This window comes from Schistocerca piceifrons, unplaced genomic scaffold (genome assembly GCF_021461385.2).
Source record: "Schistocerca piceifrons isolate TAMUIC-IGC-003096 unplaced genomic scaffold, iqSchPice1.1 HiC_scaffold_961, whole genome shotgun sequence".
Lineage (NCBI taxonomy): Eukaryota > Metazoa > Arthropoda > Insecta > Orthoptera > Acrididae > Schistocerca > Schistocerca piceifrons.
The window spans coordinates 730,001-740,000 of NW_025729236.1; the positions used below are offsets into that span (position 1 = coordinate 730,001).

General features: G+C 60.5%; 2 non-coding genes and 1 pseudogene across 2 annotated transcripts; all 3 read right to left on the reverse strand.

Annotated features, from left to right (window-relative positions):
* LOC124774436 overlaps nt 1–5,793 on the reverse strand; it is a 7,967-nt pseudogene extending 2,174 nt beyond the window's left edge.
* A 188-nt stretch (nt 5,794–5,981) lies between these two features.
* On the reverse strand, nt 5,982–6,136 carry LOC124773985. Its single transcript, XR_007014985.1, has one exon. It is a non-coding gene; the product is annotated as a 5.8S ribosomal RNA (ribosomal RNA).
* Nucleotides 6,137–6,487: 351 nt separating this feature from the next.
* LOC124774270 lies at nt 6,488–8,396 on the reverse strand. Its single transcript, XR_007015258.1, has one exon. It is a non-coding gene; the product is annotated as a small subunit ribosomal RNA (ribosomal RNA).
* Between the last annotated feature and the right edge of the window lie 1,604 nt (nt 8,397–10,000).

Consider the following 10,000-nt stretch of genomic DNA (forward strand, 5'->3'; position numbering starts at 1 on the left):
TCCGCCTCCCGCCCGCGACTGCGCCGTGCCTTCGTGGGGAAGGCGTTGATGCGGGCGCGGAGAGCGTCGATGAAGTTACGCCCAGATAGCAGGCGACTGGTGTCAGCGACCCACTGGTGTTGCCCCTTGACGGCGGCGGAAGATGACAGCGCCGCACCGTCAAAGGCAACGTGCAGGCGCGCGGCCCACATCTCTCCAACCTGCGTCGACGATTTGAGGAGGTGGCCCTCCCACATAAGATGCCGCTCCAGCGCCTCAATCTCACGCTGCACCTCGTCCCGGCCTGCACCGTCGGCGGCTGGCCCAATCCTCTTCAGCGCCAGGAGACGGGACCGGCGAAGTGTTGGCCCCATCCATCGGCATGATGGGATGCCGAGGCCTCCCTGGGCTACAGGAGCGTGGAAGTAGCCCAGGGGAGTGTCCGCCGGAAGGCGGAACCATCTCCTGACGGCGGCACGGATGGTCACATCTGCCGCTTTCAACGCACCCACTCGGGTGCGGCTGAGGGCCAGCCCATGGTACAGGCCAGGCAGAAGTACGGTGGTGAGGGCGTGGAGGCGCTGTTGCGGCTTGAGCGGAGCTCGGGAGATGACGTCCAGCTGCTCCACCAGGTGGCGTCGTGGGTTGAAAACGCAGCGACCCGCGGTGGAGAATTGCAGTCCCAGGTACCGGAAGGTTTCACCCACACGTAGGGCGGGCACGGTGGCGTTGCCCGCTTTGAAGGTAACGTCGGCGTCGACCTTCACCTTCTTGTCGCGCCCAGACGCGACTAAGGCGAGGGTGAAACACTTCCGGGCGTTGATCTGCAGCCCCAGATGGGCGAGGGCTGCGACGGCTGCGTCGATGAGGGACTGCAATCCCCTCGCGGTCGATGCAAAAAGCAGGACGTCATCTGCGAAGGCCGCAGCGTTAACTCTGCGACCAAGGATCCGAGCTCCGATGTGGGAGGGAAGTTGACTCAAAACATAGTCCACCGCAAAATTGAAAAGGAGGGGGGAGAGGGGGTCACCCTGACGCACACCCCTAGCCGGCTGCAGGGGCACGCCCACGTCGGCGCCGCCCGCTATCACTGTCGTGCTACCCTCGTAACACCTTTCGACGTACTCAATAAAGCAATCCGGCAGGCCATGAGCCCTCAGCACGGGGCGGAGGGCAGCATGGTCCACCGAATCGAACGCTTTAGAGACGTCGATCGATGCCACAAAAACAGAGCGACAGGAGCGGACTGCGTCGGTGAGAGCAGTGTCCAAGATGAAGGTGTTTTCCAACATCCCATCCCGGGGGATGAATGCCCGCTGACGTTCGTCCACAGCACATGCACGCATCAGGCGTGACGCGAGAACCTTGTGAAAGGTCCGCGCCAACACCGAGCAGACCGTAATGGGGCGAAAGTCAGCGGGGGATGTTGGTGCAGCCGTTTTGGGGAGAAGTGACGTCCGGGCGCGAAGCAGACGCTCGGGGAGGGCGCGGGCCAGGAGGAAGAGGTTCAAGAGTTTCACCAGGACTTCATGCGGCAGGCGCCGCAGCTCCGCTGGAGTCAGGCCGTCCGGCCCGGCTGCCGATCCCCTGGGCGGCAAGGCAGCAGCGACCTCCTCACGTGTGACCGGCCCCCATAGGCACTCAGGAGCGACAGGCTCCGAGTGCGGGAGAAGGCGGTCACGGATGAAGCCGGCGGTGGAGATCGGCTTCTTCGTGAAGAGGTCCGCCCAGAAGTCCAGCAGACCGGGGATGTCGGGTGGCGGCTGCAGCAGGGTGCCGTCCAGCAAGCCGCGCACGCAACGTGCACGCGACCTACGGAAGGCGTCCTGTGTGCGCGCGTATTCCCAGCGGCGCCGCTTGCGCTTCTGCAGCGGCGGGGCGGCAGGCGGCCGCTTGGATGATTGGCGCGGCCGCTGTGTCCTGGTGATCGACCTCTCCCCCCTGGACCCGACCGACGCAAGGGCATCCGGGAGCATGCCCAGGATGACATCGGGCGGCGTGCCCCGCCCCAGACCAATGACTCGATCCAGGGCAGAGAAACGCTGGGCGGAAGCAGGTAGCCCCGCCAGATGCTCCCAGATGGCGGCGTCAGTCGGCCCCTCCGGCGGCGGCCCGGTGGTGTCGGCCGCGAAGTCCTCGGCTGCGTCGACGGGCGGCGCAGCGGCCTCGCCCGCGTCAGGCAGCGAGCTCGCTGCTCCACGGCGGGACGCCGGCTCTTCGCCCCGACCGATCTCAAGTGCCTCCATGAATTGGCGGACAAGCTGCTTGTGGGCAGCTTGCCGCCGTCGGCACTTGATTGCTTCAAGCGTTCGGTCGGGGAACATCCTGGTAAGTTCTTGATTTACAAAGAAGAACCGGGCGTCCCTCTCAAGGAACAGTTCGGCCTCTGCCTTGGCGAGCGACAGGACTTCTTCCTCCGTCCACCTCGCGCGATGCCTCTCCGTCACGATCTCAGCGTTGGCGGCCGCAGGGTGTTGGCGGCGGCGATGGACCCCGAGACCGTTCTTCGTGGTAAAAGTGCGGTGGCACTCACTGCAAGCAAAGGGAGCTACACAAACTATCGCATTTTCGTTACGGCCGGTTGGCCGGATAGGTGCTGGGGTAGCTGGGGTGGCACCTTCAGCGGAAGGGCCACCATCTCTTGTTTCTTGTCGGCTGCCCCCAACTATAAAGGGATAATGCGAGGGGGGGCTGGTAACCCCCCCAAGCCCCTGGTGCGGTCTTCCACTCTGCGAAAATCAGCGGGCCCACGAGAAGGGGAGAAGACCGCAGGAGAGGAGAGGCTAAGAGGGCTAGGCCCATGTATTGCGCATCACTCTCCCTGTAACTATAACCCAAGGAAGGCACCTCGCAGCAGCAGCACGACTACATCAAGACCGCACTTCGAAAAGCCAAGTCCGGATGCAGCCACACCGCCGCCACTTGGCCACCTTAAGAGAGTCATAGTTACTCCCGCCGTTTACCCGCGCTTGCTTGAATTTCTTCAAGTTGACATTCAGAGCACTGGGCAGAAATCACATTGCGTCAACACCCGCTAGGGCCATCGCAATGCTTTGTTTTAATTAGACAGTCGGATTCCCCCAGTCCGTGCCAGTTCTGAGTTGATCGTTGAATGGCGGCCGAAGAGAATCCGCGCACCCGCGCGCCCCCGGAGGAGCACGCTAAGGCGGACGCGGCCTCGCAGCAAGGAAGATCCGTGGGAGGCCAAGGCACGGGACCGAGCTCGGATCCTGCACGCAGGTTGAAGCACCGGGGCGCGAACGCCGCGCAGGCGCGCGCATCCTGCACCGCCGGCCAGCACGAGGCCGACCAACGGCGAGAGCAGACCACGCCCGCGCTAAACGCCCGCACTTACCGGCACCCCTACGGCACTCACCTCGCCCAGGCCCGGCACGTTAGCGCTGACCCACTTCCCGACCAAGCCCGACACGCCCCGATCCTCAGAGCCAATCCTTATCCCGAAGTTACGGATCCAATTTGCCGACTTCCCTTACCTACATTATTCTATCGACTAGAGGCTCTTCACCTTGGAGACCTGCTGCGGATATGGGTACGAACCGGCGCGACACCTCCACGTGGCCCTCTCCCGGATTTTCAAGGTCCGAGGGGAAGATCGGGACACCGCCGCAACTGCGGTGCTCTTCGCGTTCCAAACCCTATCTCCCTGCTAGAGGATTCCAGGGAACTCGAACGCTCATGCAGAAAAGAAAACTCTTCCCCGATCTCCCGACGGCGTCTCCGGGTCCTTTTGGGTTACCCCGACGAGCATCTCTAAAAGAGGGGCCCGACTTGTATCGGTTCCGCTGCCGGGTTCCGGAATAGGAACCGGATTCCCTTTCGCCCAACGGGGGCCAGCACAAAGCGCATCATGCTATGACGGCCCCCATCAACATCGGATTTCTCCTAGGGCTTAGGATCGACTGACTCGTGTGCAACGGCTGTTCACACGAAACCCTTCTCCGCGTCAGCCCTCCAGGGCCTCGCTGGAGTATTTGCTACTACCACCAAGATCTGCACCGACGGCGGCTCCAGGCAGGCTCACGCCCAGACCCTTCTGCGCCCACCGCCGCGACCCTCCTACTCGTCAGGGCTTCGCGGCCGGCCGCAAGGACCGGCCATGACTGCCAGACTGACGGCCGAGTATAGGCACGACGCTTCAGCGCCATCCATTTTCAGGGCTAGTTGCTTCGGCAGGTGAGTTGTTACACACTCCTTAGCGGATTCCGACTTCCATGGCCACCGTCCTGCTGTCTTAAGCAACCAACGCCTTTCATGGTTTCCCATGAGCGTCGATTCGGGCGCCTTAACTCGGCGTTTGGTTCATCCCACAGCGCCAGTTCTGCTTACCAAAAGTGGCCCACTTGGCACTCCGATCCGAGTCGTTTGCTCGCGGCTTCAGCATATCAAGCAAGCCGGAGATCTCACCCATTTAAAGTTTGAGAATAGGTTGAGGTCGTTTCGGCCCCAAGGCCTCTAATCATTCGCTTTACCGGATGAGACTCGTACGAGCACCAGCTATCCTGAGGGAAACTTCGGAGGGAACCAGCTACTAGATGGTTCGATTAGTCTTTCGCCCCTATACCCAGCTCCGACGATCGATTTGCACGTCAGAATCGCTACGGACCTCCATCAGGGTTTCCCCTGACTTCGTCCTGGCCAGGCATAGTTCACCATCTTTCGGGTCCCAACGTGTACGCTCTAGGTGCGCCTCACCTCGCAATGAGGACGAGACGCCCCGGGAGTGCGGAGGCCGCCGCCCCGTGAAGGGCGGGGAAGCCCCATCCTCCCTCGGCCCGCGCAAGGCGAGACCTTCACTTTCATTACGCCTTTAGGTTTCGTACAGCCCAATGACTCGCGCACATGTTAGACTCCTTGGTCCGTGTTTCAAGACGGGTCGTGAAATTGTCCAAAGCTGAAGCGCCGCTGACGGGAGCGATTATTCCGCCCGAGAGCATCCCGAGCCAACAGTGGCGCGGGTCCGGGGCCGGGCCAGGTAGGTCCGTCATCCGGGAAGAACCGCGCGCGCTTGCCGGGAGCCCGAGCGCCCAAAGGGGCGAATCGACTCCTCCAGATATACCGCCGGGCAGCCAGCCAGGACACCGGGGCTCTGCCCAACAGACGCGAACCGAGGCCCGCGGAAGGACAGGCTGCGCACCCGGGCCGTAGGCCGGCACCCAGCGGGTCGCGACGTCCTACTAGGGGAGAAGTGCGGCCCACCGCACACCGGAACGGCCCCACCCCGCGGCGAGTGGAAAGGCAACCGGACACGACCCCGCCGCGGATTGCTCCGCGCGGGCGGCCGGCCCCATCTGCCGAGGGCGGAGGCCAGTGGCCGGATGGGCGTGAATCTCACCCGTTCGACCTTTCGGACTTCTCACGTTTACCCCAGAACGGTTTCACGTACTTTTGAACTCTCTCTTCAAAGTTCTTTTCAACTTTCCCTCACGGTACTTGTTCGCTATCGGTCTCGTGGTCATATTTAGTCTCAGATGGAGTTTACCACCCACTTGGAGCTGCACTCTCAAGCAACCCGACTCGAAGGAGAGGTCCCGCCGACGCTCGCACCGGCCGCTACGGGCCTGGCACCCTCTACGGGCCGTGGCCTCATTCAAGTTGGACTTGGGCTCGGCGCGAGGCGTCGGGGTAGTGGACCCTCCCAAACACCACATGCCACGACAGGCGGCAGCCTGCGGGGTTCGGTGCTGGACTCTTCCCTGTTCGCTCGCCGCTACTGGGGGAATCCTTGTTAGTTTCTTTTCCTCCGCTTAGTAATATGCTTAAATTCAGCGGGTAGTCTCGCCTGCTCTGAGGTCGTTGTACGAGGTGTCGCACGCCACACCGCCAGCCGGCTGTGCACGCTACCGAGAAAGTACCGGTATGCGAACCGCCAGGCGACGGGCGCGCATCGCACGTTTGAGGAGACGCGGCCGGCCCCACAGGCGGCCGCGACACTCCCAGGTCTGCGAAGCGGGGCAAACGCCGCGCGCTTCAGTATACGTAGCCGACCCTCAGCCAGACGTGGCCCGGGAACGGAATCCATGGACCGCAATGTGCGTTCGAAACGTCGATGTTCATGTGTCCTGCAGTTCACATGTCGACGCGCAATTTGCTGCGTTCTTCATCGACCCACGAGCCGAGTGATCCACCGTCCTGGGTGATCTTTTCTCAGTTTCCGCCGTCTCTTTCGAGACGGTCGCATAGGCGGGAGTGAGGCGTGTGGCGGCCCCTGTTCCAGCGTTCTGTGTCCAACGGCCTCACGGCCGACGGGCGTCGTACGGCTCCACACCGGAGCGGACAGGCACTCGGGCGAAAGTCATTCAAAACCGGCGCCAGGCGCCAGGTGCCGCAGGCCAGCCGCTCCAGCGCTTCAGCGCTCGTACCACACAACATTGCCGCTAGTTTTGAGAGGCACGCGTGGTTCCGCACGCGGCGCACGGCTACGGCGAGCCGTACAGGTAGCGTGTTGCGCGACACGACACGCACATCGAAAGACATGCAGTCTAGTCGGTAATGATCCTTCCGCAGGTTCACCTACAGAAACCTTGTTACGACTTTTACTTCCTCTAAATGATCAAGTTTGGTCATCTTTCCGGTAGCATCGGCAACGACAGAGTCAATGCCGCGTACCAGTCCGAAGACCTCACTAAATCATTCAATCGGTAGTAGCGACGGGCGGTGTGTACAAAGGGCAGGGACGTAATCAACGCGAGCTTATGACTCGCGCTTACTGGGAATTCCTCGTTCATGGGGAACAATTGCAAGCCCCAATCCCTAGCACGAAGGAGGTTCTGCGGGTTACCCCGACCTTTCGGCCTAGGAAGACACGCTGATTCCTTCAGTGTAGCGCGCGTGCGGCCCAGAACATCTAAGGGCATCACAGACCTGTTATTGCTCAATCTCGTGCGGCTAGAAGCCGCCTGTCCCTCTAAGAAGAAAAGTAATCGCTGACAGCACGAAGGATGTCACGCGACTAGTTAGCAGGCTAGAGTCTCGTTCGTTATCGGAATTAACCAGACAAATCGCTCCACCAACTAAGAACGGCCATGCACCACCACCCACCGAATCAAGAAAGAGCTATCAATCTGTCAATCCTTCCGGTGTCCGGGCCTGGTGAGGTTTCCCGTGTTGAGTCAAATTAAGCCGCAGGCTCCACTCCTGGTGGTGCCCTTCCGTCAATTCCTTTAAGTTTCAGCTTTGCAACCATACTTCCCCCGGAACCCAAAAGCTTTGGTTTCCCGGAGGCTGCCCGCCGAGTCATCGGAGGAACTGCGGCGGATCGCTGGCTGGCATCGTTTATGGTTAGAACTAGGGCGGTATCTGATCGCCTTCGAACCTCTAACTTTCGTTCTTGATTAATGAAAACATACTTGGCAAATGCTTTCGCTTCTGTTCGTCTTGCGACGATCCAAGAATTTCACCTCTAACGTCGCAATACGAATGCCCCCGCCTGTCCCTATTAATCATTACCTCGGGTTCCGAAAACCAACAAAATAGAACCGAGGTCCTATTCCATTATTCCATGCACACAGTATTCAGGCGGGCTTGCCTGCTTTAAGCACTCTAATTTGTTCAAAGTAAACGTGCCGGCCCACCGAGACACTCAATAAAGAGCACCCTGGTAGGATTTCAACGGGGTCCGCCTCGGGACGCACGAGCACGCACGGGGCGGTCGCACGCCTTCGGCTCGCCCCACCGGCAGGACGTCCCACGATACATGCCAGTTAAACACCGACGGGCGGTGAACCAACAGCGTGGGACACAAATCCAACTACGAGCTTTTTAACCGCAACAACTTTAATATACGCTATTGGAGCTGGAATTACCGCGGCTGCTGGCACCAGACTTGCCCTCCAATAGATACTCGTTAAAGGATTTAAAGTGTACTCATTCCGATTACGGGGCCTCGGATGAGTCCCGTATCGTTATTTTTCGTCACTACCTCCCCGTGCCGGGAGTGGGTAATTTGCGCGCCTGCTGCCTTCCTTGGATGTGGTAGCCGTTTCTCAGGCTCCCTCTCCGGAATCGAACCCTGATTCCCCGTTACCCGTTACAACCATGGTAGGCGCAGAACCTACCATCGACAGTTGATAAGGCAGACATTTGAAAGATGCGTCGCCAGTACGAGGACCGTGCGATCAGCCCAAAGTTATTCAGAGTCACCAAGGCAAACGGACCGGACGAGCCGACCGATTGGTTTTGATCTAATAAAAGCGTCCCTTCCATCTCTGGTCGGGACTCTGTTTGCATGTATTAGCTCTAGAATTACCACAGTTATCCAAGTAACGTGGGTACGATCTAAGGAACCATAACTGATTTAATGAGCCATTCGCGGTTTCACCTTAATGCGGCTTGTACTGAGACATGCATGGCTTAATCTTTGAGACAAGCATATGACTACTGGCAGGATCAACCAGGGAGCTGCGTCAACTAGAGCTGAGCAGCCGGCCGCCCGGGAGTGTGTCCCGGGGGCCCGCGCGAACACGCAAGCGTCCGCTCAATCATTCTGCAAACAGGAGGAGGCTGAGCTCCCCTGCACAATACACCTCGAAACCCTCTCAGGTCCCGGCGGCGCGCAGCGCCGTCCCAAGTACTTGGTCGGGTTCGAGAGAGGCGCAATCGCCCGGAGTTAGGCGAGTAGACGCTTTCGGTGCGACCACCCGTGCTCCCAACTGAGCTTGCCGCTGCCGACAGAGGCCCGGGAGCGTGCTGTCGTGGCATTGCCGGCGGGAGACAACACGCGCCACCTACGGTGACCGGCAGCTCCAACGCCAGCGCCACAGAAGGACAAAAGCCCCACTTGGGTGCCGAAGCGAACTCTCCCAGCACAGCGCACGCGCCAACACATCCGCACAGCTGCGATACAAACCACCAGCGAGAACCGCTGGGGCGACCGAGCAGCAGACGGCGTCGCGGCGCCGAGCGCCGGGCGGCGGCGCATCCTCAACGCACACAGTCCTCAATCGGACCAGCACACTGAAGATGTCCACCGCGCTTCGCACCGGGCCCGCGAGGACCTACTTTGGCCGCACGGCGCCGCGCGCAGGGTGCGCCGGCGCGCAGCTGCGACGCCTGCCGCGTCCGTCGGCCGGCGCGCCTGCCACTGGCCGCCCCCACCAGCCGGCTGTAGCGCGTGCGCCCACGCACCGCGCGGCCAGCACGCCGGGAGGCGCCCCCTCACCGGCCGGGGACGGTCCCACCCAGCCACCGCCGCGTATCGCTTCACACCCAGATGCCGTTCAGTTTCGTCGGCATGGTGGGTATCGCTGGAACAACCGGTTAGTACCTCAACCTACCGTCGCCATCACCGATTCACCCCTAGCGAGAACAACCGCACCACAACGGGTTACCATTTGTTCATTTGCGTAACTTCACCAGAAAACGTATGCGTCCATCGCCATTTGCAACTTCCACGATTATTGCATGCCTGTGTCAGGTGTCACACCACACTACGTCTGCCCACATACACGCAACAAAATGTGCACGCCTAGACAATACGTGGAAGGTGGCCCCCGTACGTATGCGATGTCCATTGCTCGAACGACTGTCAACCGGCCTCTGTAGCATGTCGCAGATATGGAACGCGGTGCACCATGCTATCACGGTGTGTGAGGAGAGACGACTAGGTCCGAATACATCAACAGACAGCTCATGCTGATCGCCATCCACGGCGTCCGTTCCTCCCACACGTCTCTATGGCGTACCACACTGCAATCCAGCTGTCATAGGGAGACGACACGTAGCTGCGTGCACAATATTTGCACTGTATGGTCCGCCGTTTTTGGGCGCAGTCGTTGTACGGTCACACATGTGCCACGATGTATCATTCAGTACATAAGGACGAATGTGCAGTACAGATTGTGGTTTACGCGTACGACATCAGCGGACAGTTGACACAGGCCGCACCACAACGTAGCCTGAGTACGTCGCATGCGAAGGGCATTGAACATGCAAACTTCTCACCAACCAGCTTGCGAAGGCAGGGGGCAAGGTGGGGACGTGGGGAGGTGTGGGGGGGGGGGGG